An 18,131-nucleotide genomic window follows, 5' to 3' on the forward strand; every position below is an offset into this window, starting at 1 on the left:
TTGTGTCCCAGGGATGCCAGGCAAGGAATATGCAAGGGTATTCCACCCTTTCCCCATAGCATCCTCCTCTCCCATTTCATCTTAATACTGCAGTGCCAGGAGAAGAGTGCAGCATATAGGGGTTGCAGAGTAGAGGATGCAGAGACTGCCTATGGCATGCTCATCCCTGACACCTTAGAGTAATGTGATGTTAGCAGTCCTGGCCCCTGCAGTGTGCTGGGGCTGCAGTGCTCTGCACACCTGCATGAAGCAGCATGATTTTGGACCAGAAGAGCTGTGACCATCTGCCTGTTTATTTTCAGAATTGGAAGCTGGCAGCTGGTTGTAGAGCTGGGAGAAAGGTGACTTTGTCACCTCCCTGTTCTTGCCACCTCCAGAGCCTGTTTCTAAAGGCCTGAAATGAGTTGCCAAAAAATATCACTGAAAGACTGACTCTTTCTTAGGGTGGAAGTATTCTTCTTAACCACCAGAGACTATAGACCAGCTGGCTTTGGTTTCCAACTGGAAAAAAAATCTATTTGGATTTTAGTGGTATTTTTCTTCCCCCAGAAGCCTTTTGAGGTAGAAATAACTGTGTGAATCCTGTGTTAGGATTAGTCTGACACAAACTAGCTGTCAAATTCATCACCTGAGTGAGTTTCTGAGCTATTCTTGGGTACCGCATTGCCTCACAGAAGCTTCTGCTGTCTATTGCATTCCTTCTGCTGTTTGCTGTCTCCAAGGAAAGGAAGGAATTTGCACATTTTTAGGGGTTGGTTTGGAGGCTTTATAGAGGGAGGAGGTAAAATTGGTTCAGAGCCTTCAACCGCAGACTCTATGAAAGGCTTGTATTTCCAGCATGGACATGGTGCTCCTGGTCAGATTCACACTTCTGATACTACAGTGAAGGAATGTATTTCTGCAGCTTCTAATGTTCTACCACTGTTATCTCTAAGTCACCATCATCTTCTGGGACTAGATGATAACCTTAGCCCAGTCTGTCAAAACCTCTGGTAATCTGAATTCCCTTTTTATGCCTTTGCATAAAGAGATGCAACATCTCTTTATCATTTTAAGATGCATAGAGCAACATCTTAGCTGCATTTGATGACAGTGGTTTTGAAAAATAAGGAAGAAAATTCTCACTATTGTTTATGATTTCAGACTCTTTTTGAGAAAAGGTTCAGTGCACTCACATTTAAATGTAACTCAGTGTTCTTCCTTCCTATTTTTGAAACTTACTGTGCATGTATATTATGAGGTACTAGCACAAAACAGTGTGCTTGTTATCTATTATACCATGATATATTTACTGAGAAAATTTCAATAAATAAACCACAGGCTTGAACCTCTGAACCCTTCTAAACCAGCTGATTCCCATGGCGGGTTCAGGAGTTTTTATGGATGGATACTGTGTTCTCATGAGAATTTTACTGAAGCTCATAGACTCGAAACTGACTAGCAAGAGAATTTATGAGGTTACATGGGAACAATCACATCTTTCATTCCAACACCCTATGAGTTTATAAAATGAACCCTTCCTTAAACTGTGCTAGAAGAATGTTAATGCAACTTTAATAAAATACCTCATGTTATCAATGATTTCTCATCAGTCAGAAAAGCTGGATAATTTTACCAACTTTTCAGTTTTCAGTTATCCTAGATTAGAGAGTTGGTTAAAGACTTTTGCTAAAATTGTGAGAAAAAAAAAGAAGGGGAGAAGGTCATAAATTACTAAACATTGAAGAACTCTTGTCAAGATGGATAATAGAAAGGATGAATAGTGTCCACTATGCATTTGCTTAGCTTCTATTCTGTTTATCCTCTTGAATACTCTCTAAAAGTCCTCTTGTGTTTTTGTTTAAATTTAGAACAATGTTGAAGTCCTGTAGCTGCTCATTATCCCACTTGAAATTTAACTTAAAATGTTATTTTTCATCAAAATTGAGCTGGAAAGTTGCCTAAGACAGGAATTGAGGTCTGTGCTAGTGAACTACAGAGGAAGTGGTCTAAGCAAGACTCCGTTCTGGGGATATTCCAACATTTTATTACATTGTGTGTACTAATGAGTAGAGAAAAGGGCTGTGAGCCAGGAAGGGCAGAGTTTTAATCAAATGACTCATGATATGGCCTTCAGCAAAATACGTGACCTTGTAATTCAGTCATCTTAGCTGTAGCAGTGGGTAAAAATAGGGGTTCAGTGTAGTGTTCAGGCAGAGATACAGATGTGTCTGCTTCAGCTGCATTCAAGGTCTGCAGTTTTTTCCTCCTATGGAATAGGTATTATGGGAAGACAGAAGATCTCCTTTCAGCTGCTCCAGAGAAGCTCAAATCCAATCTGACATATATTTTTTCCTTGAACAAGAGCTTTTAAAACTGTTAGATGGAGGTCAGTCCTTTGCTCTGTCTGATTCACCTGTGAGTGATCAAGTTTGTTGGCCATGGTGGTGATGAGGTGCCAGGGAGACCAGGCACAAGGAGGATGAAGATGCACATTTTGAATGGTTGGTTCAAGTCGGGTACATTGCTGGTGCAGTTTGTCCAACCAGACAGAGCTAGGAGTCTGTCTGGACTGCACAGTCTGGGACACTGATGCCCAAAGGTTGTTCTTTAATTGGTACATGATGTGCATCAGATTTCCAAGTGGCACTGGAAATGCCGGCTTGGCCACCAACAGGCTCTGGTTATTTAAGATGTCACAGGCCTTGCTTTCAATCAAGGGTACATCTTTGGTACTTGGCTAGCACTGTGCTATTTAAGAGCAGCCTGTTTCTTCTGCTGCTTCCTTCAGCTCTGTGTGTTAGTCCTTATGGCTGTCTTGGATCGTGGCCCCAGAACTCCACCTGGGAAGCTTCAGGCTCTCAGCAGTGTGTAATAGCACTCAACTGTCCCCAAGATCCTGTCAGATAGAAGATGCCATACAGAAATATCAAGGAAACCTATCGTATGTCTGAATATTTCAGGCCCTATAAAAGGAAAAGGACTGGCTCACTTTGCCAGATTTGGAACCATCCATTTTATTTCAGTGTCACATTACACATTGCATTCTCACTGTCTTTCAGAAATGTGGGGAAGAAAACAAGGGGATATTTTACTGCTTACCTGATTTGCTTTCATACCATAAAGACCTGTTGTGATGGCTAAACACAAGAAGTTGAAGTATCCTTGGTTCTTAGCCTACAGACTTAGCAGAACTGCATTTTCATATGATTGTTCAAGCATAGGGAAAACATAATAAATACATCCTATGTCTCTAATCTTTGCTATCTCAGGACAGGAAGGAATGGGTAAGGTAGATACTGTGCTGCCTTTTGTAAATCAATTGATCTGTGTATTTTCACATGTTTATGCAGAACAGGTTGACTAAGCCTCTTGTGCTTCAGAGAGAAAGTATCCCTGAGCTAACATTTTACTGATCCTGTGGAGATTAAAATAGGAGGAAACTGCATACAAACAGGACTACAAATCATTGAAGTTATTTAATAAGAGAAAGGCACTAGGTTGGCTCAAAACCAGTCTGGAAAGGCTCTTAGTTGAGGTTATCAAAGTGACCACATCTGGCCTAATTTTTTTTTTTTTTTTTTAAATATATCTTATGTAGTTTTATGAATTTGTTTATCTTCTCTTTGACATTTCACATTCACTAGGTTTCTTGGTTTTCTGGTTTGGTTCATGTAAGCACAGCAGTTTGGAGTTAGATCATTATTCCTCAAGTTATGCAGCAGTTAAGGAGCAAATGCAGAAACACTGTTTTATTATTTAATAAGATCTTTAAATTTTTCTCATGTTTATCAGCCCGCAGCATAAGATGAACTAACGAAGAGGCTCATTTTATATCTATGAATGGCCATCAGTTTCTCATGGGACTAAATTGCAAATAATGCAACTGTTAGGAATGGGCCAACAAGAGTTTTGGTATTTGCTGCCTCTGGCAAATAAAAAATGGTTCCCCTCATAATTGTTCCCCTCAGTCATATTGCTGGTTATCTGTATCCTTTTCCTCACAGCCACTGCCCAGCAGAGGGGGTGGCTACTGAGCCTGTCTCTCTACTAGAACTGCCCTACTTTGCTTTCTGAGCAATTATTTCAGGCTCTAGCAAACATCTATTGGCACAACCAGCTGGCCTGGTGCAGTGTACTGGCTGACACTGGCATGCTTTTATTGCCTTGTTCAGGTCAGCATCCTGCTCTGCTCCCTGTTTGCCAGCACTGGCTCTGCCAGCTCCTTACGCTTCTTCAACCAGTGCTGCAAAACTCAAAGCTTACTAGTAATTGTTTAGAGTTAGTTTTAAATGCAGGAAAACAGATTTGATTGTTGTGACCTGGCCAGGAATTATGACTTCAACTTGTGCTTACAAGGGTGCTTCACTATTTTAGATATTTTCTGGTAAGATATTATTTGACCTTTGTACCATCTGTCAGTGATGAATCTCTGGCCTAATCTAGGACTGTGGTGCCCTATTCATTTATCCTGTTTATCTGCTAGCAAGAAGAGCACTGGCTGTTCCCTACCCATCCACAAAGAAGAAAGAATGCCACGGGCCTTCTCATTAGCAGAGGTCAGTCTGAGAGAAGGGATGATCTGAGCAGCATTTCAATTTGGACAACTTCAAATTAAAAAAAAAAAAAAAAAAAAAAGGGGGAACATCTAAAAGAACATTTTCTAATTATGGTTTCTATTGGTTTTTAGTTGGAGTTTGGATTATAAGAATGAGAGAAGGAACCTCTTTTGGTTGAGGTATTATGTTGTGGAATAGCACAGAAATGTTTTGGAAATACTACTCAGCTATTTTCCTTCACAGCCAAAGGAAGAAAACCCAAGGGACCTGCTGCCTTCCCTATTGTGGAAAAGTACAGGCCTGCAACTCAAACATGCTTTTCCCATCTTAATTTAAATTGTGCACTATATTTTAAACTTATTTCCATAGTGTGGAAAACAGTGGATAAATTTGAACTCTAGGTCATGAAAGATATACATATGAATATTTGCAGAAAATGTCCTCATTGGGTGCTGCTTCAGAGTATCATTTCCATTTTAAAATTCCACATCCTTAGGACAATTATGATGAAGAAAGTTAATTTCATCAAATATAATTAAAGTACATAAAATGTTCTTTAGATATTTTAAAAAATATAGTTTGAGAAAATCTCTTTCTAATGGCACTACCATTTTATTCATCTGTCTTTTCAGGCATGTTTTTGTTGGCATTTTCATGTATGTTTGGCCTCATTTTTAATGAACTTTTAACTGCTTAGTAGTGATTATCTGGGACACAAGAATCAAAGGTAGTTAAAGTTCCTCAGACCTAAGAAGAAGAGACAGAATTACTGCTCAGCATTTTATACAGTAAGCTGTGAAACAATGAGCTATAATTATCTCCTGTTAAAACAGCAAAATAAGAAATATGCCAGTTTAGATTTGAAGTTGGCAGCTGTTCAGAAGGTTGAGACAATGAGAAATTATTGAAATTCACTGCCTTATTTTTCCCTTCATGCCTCTTCTATGTCAGCTTTTTAGGTTGTGTATGAATGCTCAAAACTTAGTTGCTCTAGAAGCTCTGTATTCCATCCCCTCATTGTTAATAGTGGTAGCCTGAAGCCAATAAAGCTCAAAAAGATGTCAGTTTTCATTTTTCTAGACACCAGGCAAAACACCATTCAGCCTAACATAGCAGCTACATACAGTTCAAACAGATGGGAGGAAAAAGGAAGCCGTAGCATCCTCATTTTACAAATAGGGAATTAAAATAAATTAAAAAATATGGCAAGTGTATGGCTCATCTTATTGACCTGAGCTGTATGCAAGTTGGATATTTTATACTGAAGTAGCTGCTTAAGCTCCCTTCCTGGTGGAGGCAGATAGCCCTCACTGATTTATCCCACCTCTTTTAAAAATCTGTATTAGAATGGATAGAATGGGCGATCCTGGTGATACTGTGGTAAGGCTCTTGCTCTATCTCTCCATTGATAAGGGAAGCCAAAAGTGACAGGTTTTGTCCCTAGTCTTCGCATTGCAACCGGAGGGACTTCATGGAGGACTCAGAGCTTGGACTTAGTAAACATCATCTTATTAGACTCTCTCCATCCATCCAACCATTCCAGGTCTCTCTGCAGAGCCCTCCTACCTTCCAACACATCAACACAGGCTCCCAGCTTAGTGTCATCTGCAAATTTCCTGATCAAAGACTCAATCCCCTCATCCATGTCATCAATAAAAATACTGAACAGAACAGGCCCCAGCACAGACCCCTGAAGGACACCACTGGTGACTGGCCCCAGCAGGATGCAGCACTGTTCACCACCACTCTCTGAGCCTGGCCATCCAGCCAGTTCCTAACCCAGCAAAAAGTGCTCCTGTCCAAGCCGTGGGCTGCCAGCTTTTCCAGGAGTGCACTGTGGGAGACAGTGTCAAAGGCCTTGCTGAAGTCCAAATAGACAACATCCACAGTCTTTCCTGTATCCACCAGGCGGGTCACCTGGTCATAAAAGGAGATCAGGTTGGTCAAACACAACCTGCCCCTCCTGAACCCATGCTGGCTGGGTCTGATACTCTGGCCATCCTGCATTTTGGCCACAATAACCCCCTGCAACGTTACAGGCTGGGAATAGTGAGGTTGGACAGTGCCCAGGCAGAAAGGCACCTGGGAATACTGCTCGACAGCCAGCTGAACATGAGCCAGCAGCGTGCCCTGGTGGCCAAGAAGGCCAGTGGCATCCTGGCCTGTATCAGGAATAGTGTGGCCAGCAGGAGCAGGGAAGTCATTCTTCCCCTGTACTCAGCACTGGTGAGGCCACACCTTGAGTGCTGTGTCCAGTTCTGGCCCCTCAGTTTGGGAAGGACGTTGCTTGAGTGTGTTCAGAGGAGGGAACAAGGCTGGTGAGGGGCTTGGAACACAAACCCTGTGAGGAACGGCTGAGGGAGCTGGGGTTGTTTAGCCTGGAGAAAAGGAGACTCAGAGGTGACCTTACCACTCTCTACAACTCCCTGAAAGGTGGCTGTAGTCAGGTGGGGGTCGGTCTCTTTCTCCAGGCAGCAACAAGAGGACAGTACTGACAGAACAAGAGGACACAGTCTTAAGGTGCACCAAGGGAAATATAGGCTGGATATTAGGAGAAAGTTTTTCATGGAAAGAGTGATAAAGTACTGGAATGGTCTGCCTGGGGAGGTGGTGGAGTCACCATCCCTGGATGTGTTTAAAAAAAGACTGGATGTGGCACTCGGTGCCATGGTTTAGTTGAGATGTTCAGGCATGGGTTAGACTCGGTGATCTTAAAGGTCTCTTCCAACCTTGTGATTCTGTGATTCTGTAAATATGAAGCACAGGAAGTACCATCAGAATACAAGGAAACACTTTTTTTTCTGTGAAGGCGACTAAGCACTGGCATAGATTGCCCAGAGAGTCTAGGGAGTCTTCATCCTTGGAGGTATTCAAAAGCCAACTGGACATGCAGCCAGTTCTGGGTCACCCTGCTTGAGCAAGCAGGTTGAACCATACCATCTCCAGATGTCCCTCTGAACCTCAAAAACTCTGTGAATCTGTGAAATAGCAATATTAGGAAATATAAAATATCATTAAAATTGCAAGGCTATTTGTGTTAAACTACTGAACCTGCCAGGAGGTTTAGCAATGTTTCTGAGAAAGAAGGAGGGCTGCTCTCTCTTCAAAGGGAGTTGTCAGCCATGTTTTTTCACATGACCAATACTACAGTGCTCTATGTAAACTTTTCTTTTATGAGGATTGTCTTCTACTGGAATTAGACTCTTCTTGAGGTGCAGATGGGTGAAATCATATCTGCCATCCACCAATAATTTCTTTAAAATGTCTCAGCATTGCAGAATACTCCAGAGCAAGTGTGTTAGATGACTAGGCACCTACCTCATGTTCAAAGAACATTGCCTTGCTTATACAACCATATTTTCTTGTTCAGCTTTGATGCATTTAGCTGGACAGATACTCTTAGCTGAGCTCACAAACTCAGCTGTATCCAGACAACATGAATTTTATCCCAAGGAGAAAACGGAAGTGTTTGGTGTGTCTGTAACAGCTGTGGACTCCTCAGTTTACACCTCTCCCTGACTGCTGCTCTATGCTTGTGCAGAGCAGGTCTGCACTGCAAACACCTCAATGAGCCATTGCTGTGGTTCTCCAGCCATCAATGCAGCATTGCTGATTTGTCTTTCTTTTTACATGAGCTCAGTACATGGAGTTATCACATCTGGTTGTGTCTAAACCCCAAGTTTACAAGGGTGCCTCTTTATTACACTGCAATCCATACAGCAGATTTCCCCAGGGGTGCATACAGCATGCCCTTGCTGCTGGCCAGGGTTGGCATTGCAGGGAGTCTACTTTGCAATTGAAAGAGTGTAAGACGCTGTTGGCTTATCCAAAATAACTAGATAGGAAGACAAAATATACTATTTATTGCTACTCATTAACAGAATGAGCCCTGAAACCCTGCAGTTTTCCGCTGTCCAATGTGTAAGATTTTCCATTGCCAGTTAACCTTTTAATTTTATTCTTACCTAAACAGAAGGAGTCAGGACAATGAGGGCACAATTCACTTTTATCTTGGAATTTACCCCAAGGCAGTGTTACCAAATAAAACAAATACCTTGTATATTAAGGCATAGATATTTGGGTCCAGACAAAAAAAAAAAAAAAAAAAAAAAAAAAAAAAAAAAACACAAAAAAAAAAACCAAAGACATAGACAAGATTTATATGTGAAGCTGCAATTCTAAAAATTACCCTTGTTCTGCCCCCAAATTTGGAAGATCCAAGAGAATTGGGCTGTATTAATTTCAAGGCATTAGGTATATACAGATATATGTGCCTAGAAACACAAATGCAGATATATATAAAGAGATACATGTACAGACTTTACAAACTTGACCAGCATCACATTTGACTCAAAGAGTGAGAACAGAAAGTGAGGGTACCTTTCCCTTCACCTCCAGTGTGGATTCTCATGGCCTTCCTTGGCATGGAGTGGGCAGCCCGCACCAAACACCAAAGGAAAGTTTCTTTGAGAAACTCCTTCTGTATTTGACACAAACACATTAAGGTTAGTTGGAACTTGTGTATCCTATGTGAAATATATCCTTATTTAAAAGTGAAGTTTTGTCCTTCTGCATGTTCAATTCTTAAGATATAAAATATACCAGGCATTTATGAGGTGGCAAGATGATGACAGTCCAACAAGACAATGTACAGACAGAGAGAGGAGAGGAGATAGAAAAATATAATGCTGAATTTTTGTGTGTTTGACTCCACGCTGAGTTCTAACATATTGTTTCATGCTTTAATCTTTGCTTGGTATCTCACTTGTTATTGTAACTTTGCCTAATTTTTCTCTCTCTTTTCTTTCTTTATGCTATTTCTTCATATAAATACGAAAACACAGCAGTAAGCATTAAAAACAGAGAGATCAGAATGACTTCAGTTAGCTTACAGCAGGGATGAATTTTCTCCCTTGCTGTAAGCAGAGCCAAGGCAAGAGAAGATGCAAGTAATGGATTTCTTTAATCAGATGCAGACTTCTCACATTCATGCAGTTTTAAAATCATCAAGGCCACACTATTTATCTGTCTACTCTTCCTTATTGTCCTTTGCTCTCACCATCAATGCTTTGGTTTTCTTGAGACATACTTTATGTCACATTGAAATGAATGAGAGATGGTTTTCTTGGTGCAATTCATTGACTAAGAAATGAATGTTAGTGGCACACCTCTCTATGGATTTACAAGTTACTTTGGAAAGCAGACATGAAACTTTACAAAGATGGCATAGTAGCATTACAAACCGACCTGTCAGCAGCAGTTTCCCAGCTTGAAACGAACAAGAGCCGTGAATGAGGCCCCAAAGTTTAATGCCCCGAGTAGTAAGGGAGAGCAAGTGCCCTTTGTATGCAAGCCAGGAACTGGTTGCCTTGACAGTCAGTGAAAATCACATCAAAAGGCTGTTTGAAAACCATGGCTTTTAGAAGCAAAGATGGGAAACAACATCTTTCTTTTCTAGCTCTGGAGTTGGAAGATAGAGGAAACAATAGGTATTATATAGATTGAGAGTCATTTGAATTCTACCTCTCTGCACCTGATCAAACAGGCTGCAGCTGAAAGGCTGATGTATCATCAGGTTTCCTGTGTGATACAAACCTGATAAAAATTGTTGCACCTGAAACACCTGAAAGCACAAAGCTTAGAAGAAAACAGATTCCAGGAAGGAAAAGTGGGGCAACACGAAAAGAGTCCTAATCCAGAGACTCTGTCATTCTGGCATGTATGGACTTCAGAGAAAGAACAAGGGGAAGAGAGAAATTGTGTTTTCTTCAAATATGCCGTGGATGGGGCTGCACAAAAACACGAAAGACACACTTCGAACCTCACCTTTTCTTTAATATAATCTTATCCCACTGCACTAGTACATGAACCCCATGTACCCCTCTCCTATTAGAAAGCCCCTCTCAGTGCAGGCTGATAGTCTCCTACCTGCTACTCTGGAATTCCTAACATACTCCAACCTTCCTCCCTTGCACCAGCAGCCAGAATTCCTTATCTTATCCCTCTCCACAGTAGCAGAGTAGAGAAAAGAGGTCTATATGCTGGCCTGCATGCAGGGGCTCAGCAAGCACACCAAAGTGGTACACTAAAACCTAGCACCCCATACCAGCCTTGGAGATTTTACAAACCAGACTGGACAGGGTCCTGGGAAACCTGCTGTAGGTGGCCCTGCTTGATGACCCTGGGCTTGGGTCAGCCAGTTTTCTCAGGTCCCTTCCCACCTCAACCTTACCGTGATTATGTAAGCCCTGAGCTCCATGAGAGGCAAGAGGAATTATGAAATTTAACTGCCCTGTTGAGAGTCACAGAGGTACAATTGGAAAGGAATCACCAAGTGCCAAGCCTGGTTTTTAACCACTTGAGCAGAATTGGCGCCTAAATGAAGCCTCCCTGCAAACCTTGGTCAATTTTTCCTTTGAGAAAAAGCAGACAGGAGAAAAAGTTACCTTCCCTGATGCACTTGGCCAAGGACAGTCCCCAGTGACTGTCTTGCTCCTGAGCAGCAGAAGCAAGATGCAGGGATCTGTGGGCTGCAGCATGAGGAATTATGTGAACTGATGCAATGATGGGAAATACTGGGGACATGCATGGGGACAGGTGAAAAGCTGGAAGCAAAATTCCAGTTTAGTCAGCACATACAATCCTGGCAGCTTTAGACAATGAAATGTAAGTCAATACTGCATCTCCAGGGCAGCATGGGAAAGTCAGGCTGCTGTCTGTGTTCATTAGGAAAATCAACTCTTAAACATGCCTGCTATGAAAAGTATATCCATTGTAAAGTGAAAAGGAGCAATTTATTTTAGTAAAGAAGCTGGCAATTCTATTTAAGGGATGGTATATTCATATCCCCATTATATTCTGCTCTAGGTAAAAGAAACAAAATTACTGCATTTTCACTGAGAATGTTGTCAAGACAATTTTTAGTGCAGCTATTTTGAGAAATAAAGTAATATCATGCAATTTAAAAAACCCATGATTTAATATACTTCTACATTTTATCCACTTCCACAGCTTTACCCACTTTATCAACTTTTCAGCTTTATGGCAATTTCAGTGTTGGCAGCCATTCTGATTTTGTGTTAGCAGCAATGTGAAATACATAGTGTGATCCCTGATAGTTTCTGTCACCACTGGAATGGGCTGTACTCTTTATTTGCAGTGATCAAAGGCTGATGGAAGCCCATGGCATGGCCAGCATCCACTGGGCCGGGCCGGGCCACCACAGGCTATTCAGCAGGTCAGCTTTGCAAAGTTAGTCTTACAGGGCCTGCCTCCTAGTTTATGTTGTTCTTTTGCTTTTAGTGTTATTTTGATTTTTAAACTATTATGTTGGAGAGAGCATTTGAACACTAGAAAATTGTTCTTTGACTGGAACCATCATAACAGTGAAGGGAAATGCTTATCCTGATGTTCTGGGGACTTTGAAGGGGCTTGCAATGACATCTATGTCATTCAGGGTGCTATGAACACATCTGATGGGAATAGTACAGGATAAGTGCGTTTGAGACAGTAAAACATTGTGGCTATATTAGCCTGGATTAAACACAACCTTTTAAGAATGCATACTAATAGACTGGAATAGAAGCCTCACTGTACTTGCAGGCAGCATTACCAGCCCTGCAAGCTCTGTTGTCAGGAGCTGAAAATAACTGACAGCCTGGCTCAGAGACGCATCGCTGTTAGGTCTGGTCTTTTAATTTTGGTCTCATGTTTTTTCTTGCTCAGTCTTCTTCTCTAGCCACTGTCCTGCTGACACAAGTTCAAGACAAGGAATAAACTATGGCAATGGAAAGTGCTGCTGAGCTGTATAACTGCCTTACACAAGAGACTGGGCTGATAGCACTGTTTTAATAAATAAAAATAGTCTCCCTAATCCCATTATTTCTCTGTCCTTAGCAAATTATATCCGATTATTTAAACAAAGGGAGAGATGTTCTCTGTGTTTCATAGCCCAGAGACAAATATAGTGGGAAAAAGAAGAGCTTGCCAGCTGACAGAGCAAAAGGGAAATCAAATTACAAGGGAAAAAGGTGATCAAATGGAGGTTGTATAATGTGAGTTTCCCCAGACAGCTGTAGGCCAAAATTCAGTTGTAATGTGGGACTGTGTCTATTGGACAAATACACTGCTTTTCCATAAAAATACTGGGAAATGGTGCATGTGACCTGACCCCGTATTACTTGGCTGTGGAAAGCTCAAGTGAGTTTATGGCATGCCCAGCTGCACACTGCAGTCATTCCAGCAGGTCTGCTCCTGGGTCTAGGAGATCCAGGCAGAGATTTCCCTTTGCAACCCAGGAATATCTACCTTAAAGATTATTATAAGTTTTCTCTTCCTCATTTTACTGCTTCATGCTATTTGGCTTTTGATCTCTTCCAAATTGGATTTCCCTCTTATCCATTCCAGAATAAAGAACTAAAGATCCAGTCCAAGAAACAGCATATAACTCAGGATACAAAAAAACCCAGGGCAAAACATGACAGAGAAAAGAGTACCTCAAAGTGAAGAGTGGTAAAAGACAGAGGGAAGGGCCAAGATAAAGTAACAGAAGTAGCAAGCATACAAGAAAACAACACACAAAGAGGTACATTGTGTGGCTAAGAGAGCAGTGTTCTATAAAGCACAAGGAAGGGTAAAAAAGAGGGAAGACAGCATGAAACAAGGATGATAAAAACAGGACAACTGAACAGAGAAATAAAGTTGAAAGCTGAGAATATAGAGTGCTTTTCCATTAAAAAAAACCCCACAAGCACAGAGAAATGTAATGAAACTGTGTGCTGAATTCATCCTGTTCAGGCTCATTATCCCAGCAGCAGTGATTACTCCAGCAACCAGAAATGGGAGAGCTCTCAAGGTCATCTCATCTGACTGCCTGCAGAGCAAAACTTCTCAGAGCCAATAGTCTTTTCTTTGATTCCCCCAGCTTTTAATAACAACTAAATATAAACCAAGCTGTTGGCAATATGAGTTATGTTCTCTGTGAGCAGTAAAAGCATGTGCTTGATCTTGATGATGAGGGCTACATTGTGGAGGTAAGGGAAGTTGCAGGTTGCAGTGAGTATGCTAGCAAGGACAAAAGTTAGAATGATGGCCTGTTTTGAGAGAGGTGATACTGATTTGTTTGTCCTTCCACAATTCACTCAAGAAGAGAGGCCCCAAGGAGCTCTGCAAAGCTCTGCTTTCATAGAGCCCAGTCTGTAACGTGAGACTAGACCAATTCCTCCTTCTTCAGTTCTTTGGTTCTCATTGACCAGGGGCTGCACAGATAGCTGCATATGGTATGCTGTTGAATACACACAAAGATGCCTTGGACATTCAGGCTCTGCTGCAGGTATTTCATTACAGGAGTTTGAGAAACACTATTATATTATAATAAAATACAGCCCTGCTTTCATCATGCATCACTCCATGGAGAGTTAAACAACAGGAACGCTTAGGAGATCATTAGCAACCACAGAGCAAGTGATCTTGCCTGAGAGGAGAAATAAAACTTGTAACAGTCCAGTGACTTTAATGCAAGTTTGTTGAAAACCAGATAGGAGTAATTTACTCGGAACCCACTGGGGATGTGTCACAGCTGATCCCTGTGTAGAGCCCACAGCCCCAGCTGTCTCACTGTGCCAAGATTTCAGTGTGAATAATGGTGTTAAGCTTCAAGGTTTGTTTCTTATCATCCTCTACATGCATCACTGACTACCTTAAAATGCATTTTAGAAGTTTCTGAAGTAAGTTAGAAATAGATCTGCCCATGCCTTAGATTTTTCCTTCTAAAAGTAGGCACATAATTGCATTTTCTGGGCTTCCTGTTTGCTTGAGCAATAGAAATTTCTGGATCGGAGTATGGCACTTAGCCATGTAGATCATTAGATGCAGTACATCCAACATTGCCTAACAAGACTGATCTTTTGTATGGGAACATTGCTAAATATAACTCGGCTTCTGTTGGTTTCCACAGGACAAAACAAGTAGCTCCATATCAAGTAGCTGGGTATCAGGAAAACAAGGGGGCAGAGAAAGCAGACCTGACTAGAGGGCAGATTTCTCCTGAGGCCCATCCTCAAAAGGAGGGGGGTGGGATACTCCGTGAGAGGATCCCAAGACACACAGGCCAAACTACACACACACGCCTGCTTTGGCAGCTCAGTTTTTAGCAATGCCTGAGGGGCTGGCACCCCAGATCAACTTCTGTGCCCCAGGCCAGGGGCAGAGGATGGTAGGGGTGACTCCTCTGCCCGGGGGGCCTGCAGCCTTTCCCCCTGGGCTGCAGGTGCTGAGGCATCTCTGATGCCCCAGTGAGGGCAGAGGGACAGAGAGACAGGGCCCAGCATCCACCTGGCTCAAGGCAGTCAGCCTCCACCACGGGTGTCTGTGCCTGAGCTGCTCAGGCTGGGCTTTCCATACAGACATATAGTCAATACAATGAATCAGGCTGGGCTCTCCTTACAGCCTGCAGATGTATAATCAATATAATGGATCAGGCTAGGCTCTGTTTCATCTTGTCCTGGAATCAATATCTAAAATTGTTCAGATGAAGGAAACACTGGACATGCATTTGTTTCCCAAGTGATAGTATAGAGAAGTAAAAGGGTCTGGGCTCCTCTGTCTGCTATAAGGCAGTCTAGATCTGCTCTAGCTGTGTATATTATGGATGTCTCAAGTTATCTGAGACAAGTGTGATGCCAAATGCTTTGTCTGCACAGCTATAGTTTGGGGACCTGCTGATCACCACCCACAGATTTAAATTAAACATCCTTTTTCTAGCTGGGACAGCCAAGAATTGAGCAAAGGAATGCAGAGGGCTTGGCATAGGATCCAAAGGCAAAAGAGTCCACCTTAGGGATCCCTCAAAAATAAGATGAGAAAGTCTTTTTTTTTCTGGAGGAGGTGGAAATCAAAGCACAGGGATCCCTCTTCTCTCTGGTTTTTGCAGCAAAGTGTGGGGGCATGGGGGGGAAGTATTTTGTTCTGTGAGATTGGCTCATTTGGTCAGAGTATGGTGCTAATAATGACAAGGCTGTGGGTTCAGTTCCCGTGCAGGCCATCCTCTTAAGAGTTGGAATCGATTTTTGTGGATCCTTTCCAAGTCAGAATGTTCTGGTTAGTCAATACATCAAACCTGAGGCCCAGCTAAATAGGCTCTGCATGGGAAAACCACAAGTGAAACACCCAGTGTTTGCTTGGATACTTTGTTTTCTGAGGGTGCTCAGTAAGCATCAGTGCGTTTGCCTTGCCGTAGTCCTCAGGCCCCTTTGATCTGGCTCAGATTGCAGCTCGGTGACCCCTACACCACACACCCCGAGACCACTTCCGATTCGTTATCTGACCAGAGAGAATCTCAAATATAGAAATTAGTCTGTGGTGCATTAACAGAGTTTCCTACATAAAGCATGGCGCATTAAGGCTTGTTACTGTCACTGGTTTCTAAAAGCCGCTAAATTGAAGCTCAGAACTGCTTCACATATTTTCAGTAGAAAATCATAAATCTCCTCCATCATTTTGGCAGTCCTCTTCCTTTTCTGCCCTCCCAAGAAATTCTGTTTTCTAAACTGATTTTCTTGGTTTCTGCTGTGAACCTTTCTTGCTACTGTCACTGGTTTTGTTTATTTGACCATCCCACAGAAAAAGGAGCAGGCACAATCTTTTCTTCCTCCCTGCAAACAGTATTTATACTGTGTTGGAGGAGAAGCGTCACGTCCTCTTACAGCACCCCTCAGGACTGAGGGCTCCTTGGAAGGCAGGTCTCTGACTCAGGTTCTGTGGGCCTGGTGAGTGCAGATGAGCTCAGGTCTGTCAGACAGACCTTTTCAGGCCTGTCCTGATTTGGGGACATATTGCACATTACCTGGGAATGATCTGTCCTGGGCTGGGCACATCGCCTGGGAATGAACCCGCTGCCGCTTTCCCTCACCCTTGGTGGACCCTGTTCAGCGAGCTCCCGGCCTCTGCTCTGCCTGGGGATCACGGGGGCAGCACTGACTGTAGACTGCGAGGATCAACTCTCTGCCCCATCCCTTTGCTGTCGATGGTGAGAACGGCCCGGCGCTGGGATCTGCTGGTTCGCCACGAGATGGTGGTAGCTGCAAGCGCTGGGCTGGAGCTGCCTTCGAGAGCTCGCTGCCCTTCCCTCCGCAGCCGGCCATGCTCCAGCCGTGCTCCGCTCCTTCCCTGCCCTTCCCTCCGCAGCCGGCCATGCTCCAGCCGTGCTCCGCTCCTTCCCTGCCCTTCCCTCCGCAGCCGGCCATGCCCCAGCCGTGCTCCGCTCCTTCCCTGCCCTTCCCTCCCCAGCCGGCCGTGCCCCAGCCGTACCCCATCTCTACGGGCACCCGCAAATACCGGCAGCACACTCTGTTCGCATTAGTGCTTAATTGTCTCCCTTCCTGCCTTCTTTACGTTTTGGTGTTACAGTGCGTGCCCTGCATCTTCGGACTTGCCCTCCCTATTGACCCCATTCTCAGTGCTGCCAACTCTCCCTGCTGCGAGAGCCAGGGCCTGGCTCCAGGGGCCGCTTCCAGCCGAGTTTCCCACACGCGCGCTGTCACGCCGCGCAGGGCAGAAGCGATGGCGGCTCGCAGCAGTGGCTGCGCCTGGGGCTTGTTTGGGTAAAGCAGGATTATCTGCAAAGGGCAGGTGGGAAGAGCCCGTCACAGCCCGGGCTCCCCAGCGCTCTGGCACGGGACTCCTGAGGGAACGTCTGTCCTACAGAAAGTGCCTTCTTAATATGCATTGGCTACCTTAGAGTAGCCACTGTGTCACAAAAGCTGTGCATGCAGGGCAGCTCAGGTTTGAAGCTTCATTATAAACCACACAGAAAGATCTGGGATTTTCTTCGCTGCCATGAAAACCAGCGTGTCCCTTCTGTGTTTGCAGCTTAATGTGGGAAAACACTAGATAAGGGAAAGGAAAAGCTACCAGTCCTCATGCCCAACAACCCATGCATTCCCTGTGTGCTGGTGTGCTTGCTGTGGGTGCGTGAGGCACCCGCTGGCCAGAGTGCCAGGGCAGATCCAGGAGGGGCACGGCCACAGCCCCGGAGCGTGCGTGGCATCAGCATGTGTGTGCTGCTGGATAATAACTACCCCCTGGCAGCTCTAGTCCCCTGGCTTACAAGCTGTCATAGCTCTCTGGTCTTCCTGTGTAGCTCAATGTAATAGCTTCTCCCAGGATAGGAATTTGGTGTGAAATGTTTCAAAAAGCTGAGCTAGCCCATGTCACTGCAGGGGCACTGGGGATGGGAAGTAGGATAAGATGGGGTGTTCAGCCCCAGGTTTCTGTTTCCAACAGAGGCTGAGCTTGCAGGGATGGAGTGTCACCCACTGGTGACTGTGGCTTGCTGAGAGGACAGATGAGTTTGAGTTCGTTTGAGTTCATTTTCAGGGAAAATGTAGCTGGTACCCCAGTGCTCCAGTTTGGTGAGTGATGATAGCAGAAGTAAAAAAGGCAAAATACACAGAGGACAGAGCCTCACAGGACTGTGGTAGCCGAGTGCCTTGGGATTGATATGAGCAAGGGGAAGCTCGTGTCAGACAATGTGTAAGACAGAATCCACACTGCATGTGTCAGCTGGGCCCAAATTCTGGGGTTTAATCCAAGATG

Source organism: Vidua macroura, chromosome 3 (genome assembly GCF_024509145.1).
Source record: "Vidua macroura isolate BioBank_ID:100142 chromosome 3, ASM2450914v1, whole genome shotgun sequence".
Taxonomy (NCBI): Eukaryota; Metazoa; Chordata; class Aves; order Passeriformes; family Viduidae; genus Vidua; species Vidua macroura.